General features: G+C 42.7%; 1 non-coding gene across 1 annotated transcript; it reads right to left on the minus strand.

Moving 5' to 3' along the window:
• Window positions 1–1,689: 1,689 nt before the first annotated feature.
• On the minus strand, window positions 1,690–1,796 carry LOC117087286. Its single transcript, XR_004438748.1, has one exon. It is a non-coding gene; the product is annotated as a U6 spliceosomal RNA (small nuclear RNA).
• Window positions 1,797–2,618: the final 822 nt, after the last annotated feature.

The following is a 2,618-nucleotide window of genomic DNA, read 5'->3' on the forward strand; positions in this document are numbered from 1 at the left end:
AAACATTTGAAATAAAATAAAAGTCATCAGATCCACATTTTTAAATGGCTTGGCATAACTGCTATGTTCTTTCAAAGAAGCAAAGACAAGATTTTGGCTTAGACCAATTATTAAGTCCTTGATCTTTTGAAATCTAATATCCTGGCTAAAAAATTAGAAAGGAATATTTTTTAGGTGGCTGCCTAGAGTGTCCAAGGCAATATGAGAAGAATTTTCATAGTTAAGCAAGAAAATGCATACTACATACACACATTTCTCTTATTTGCTTTCACATTGAAAGGTTAGAAATTGCAAATGTAGTCCCTCAATTTAGGGTAAATTAACAAAAAACTCATGTTTCAGCTTAGCATGTTATTGTATGAAACTTATAGGTAACAGATGTCATTATCTGCAAAAAAAAAAAAAAAAAAAAATAGTATGGCTAGATTCAGTAACTATCTAGCCAAGCAAATGATAGACCAATTAGATTAAGATCCTAGCAGGTGCATGTAGAAAGCATTTATGTGCGATGATGTGACCCTCCCCCAAACACCTTTTTCTGCCTCCTTACAGAGATCCCAATTTTTCCTGAATGACTCAGTTTGAATACTGGGAACTGAGAGTGCTCAGTGTCCAGAGTTGATTACTGGGAACAGAGTTAACACATTTCTTCTATATTATGAAGACATTTTATGAATCTTACTCTGCCTCGGAAAGCCTTTTTTTTTTTTTTTTTTCTCGAAGTTTCACTCTTGTTGCCCAGACTGGAGTGCAATGGCGGGATCTTAGCTCAACTCAAACTCCGTCTCCCAGGTTCAACCCAGTCTCCTGCCTCAGCCTCCTGAGTAGCTGGGATTACAGGCATGTGCCACCATGCCTGACTAATTTTGTATTTTTAGTAGAGACAGCGTTTCACCGTGCTGGCGGCCAGGCTGGTCTTGAACTCCCAACCTCAGGTGATCTGCCTACCTCAGCCTCCCAAAAGGTTGGGATTACAGACGTGAGCCACCATGCCCGGCCTATTTTATTTTTTTAGACAGACTCACTCTGTCACACAGGCTGGAGTGCAGTGGTGTGATGTCAGCTCACTGCAACTTCCGCCTCCTGGGTTCAAGCAATTCTCCTGCCTCTGCCTCCCACGTAGCTGGGATTGCTGGCATGTGCCACCACGTCCGGCTAATTTTTGTACATTTATTTATTTATTTATTTATTTAGATGGAGTCTTGCTCTGTTGCCCAGGCTGAAGTGCAGTGGCGCGATCTCAGCTCACTGCCACCTCTACCTCCCAGGTTCAAGCAATTCTCCTGACTCAGGCTCCTGAGTAGCTGGGATTACAGGTGCTTGCCACTATGCCTGGCTCAGTTTTGTATTTTTAGTAGAGACAGGGTTTCACCATGTTGGCCAGGCTGGTCTCAAACTCCTGACCTCAGGTGATCCACCCGCCTCGGCCTCCCAAAGTGCTGGGATTACAGGCGTGAGCCACCACACCCAGCCTAATTTTTGTACTTTTAGTAGATATGGCGTTTCACCATGGTGGCCAGGCTGATTACAAACTCCTGACCTCAAGTGATCTGCCCGCCTCTGCCTCTCAAGGTGCTGGGATTACAAGCATGAGCCACTGTGCCCGGCTAATTTTTTCTAATATCAAAGGAATCACCAGGGTCTTCCCTTTCTTTTGATTCATTTATTTTCTTGGTTCTGAAATTTTTTTTAAATATGGAATGCTTCATGAATTTGTGTGTCGTCCTTTCACAGGGACCATGCTCATCTTCTCCATGTCATGTCAATTTTAGTATGTGTGCTGCCATAGTGAGCACTGGTTCTGGATTGATTGATTGATTTGTTTATTTTTGAGATGGGATTTCACTGTGTCTTCCAGGTCAGAATACAGTGGCATAATAATGGGTCACTGCAACCTTCACTTTTTAGGGTTCAAGCAATCCTCCCGCCCGGGCCTCCCAAAGTGTTGAGATTACAGGCATGAGCCACACTATGCCCAGCCTAGAATTTTTAACTGCTCACTTTGATGCCTGGTTTTGGTTGTACTAGACACTCCCACTACTTTTTTCTTTAAAAATTACTGGTTTGTTCAGCTCCTTAAAAGGATCTTTGGTGTTTTATACATCAAAATATGTGAGGCCAGGCATGGTGGCTCAGGCCTGTAATCCCATCTATTTGGAAGGCCAAGATGCGAGGATCACTCTAGGCCAAGAGTTTGAGACCAGACTGGGTAACATAGTGAAACCCCCATCTCTACAGGAAAAAAAAAAAAAAAAAACCTGGGTGTGGTGGTGCAAATCTGTAGTCCTAGATACTTGGGAGGCTGAAGCAGAAGAACTACTTGAGCCTGAGAGTTTGAGGCTGCAGTGAGCTATGATCATGCCACTGCACTCCAACTGGGATGACTGAGTGAGACCCGGCCTCAAAAATAAATAAATAAAATAAAATAGACAATAGAATTTTCTGAGCTTTTTACCCTTTCCACAGGTTATAGGCGCCTGCGAGAAATAGTGTTACAGGTAGACATTTTTCATTGCAATATAACTGGGATACCTTTTCTAACCATGTTATTGTGCAGACAGAGAATGAAAAGTCAGTCGGCTGGGGCTATAGCAGGAATTCAGGCATTGTGCAAATGG

The sequence above is a fragment of the Trachypithecus francoisi genome, unplaced genomic scaffold (assembly GCF_009764315.1).
Source record: "Trachypithecus francoisi isolate TF-2019V2 unplaced genomic scaffold, Tfra_2.0 Contig00638, whole genome shotgun sequence".
NCBI classification, from domain to species: domain Eukaryota; kingdom Metazoa; phylum Chordata; class Mammalia; order Primates; family Cercopithecidae; genus Trachypithecus; species Trachypithecus francoisi.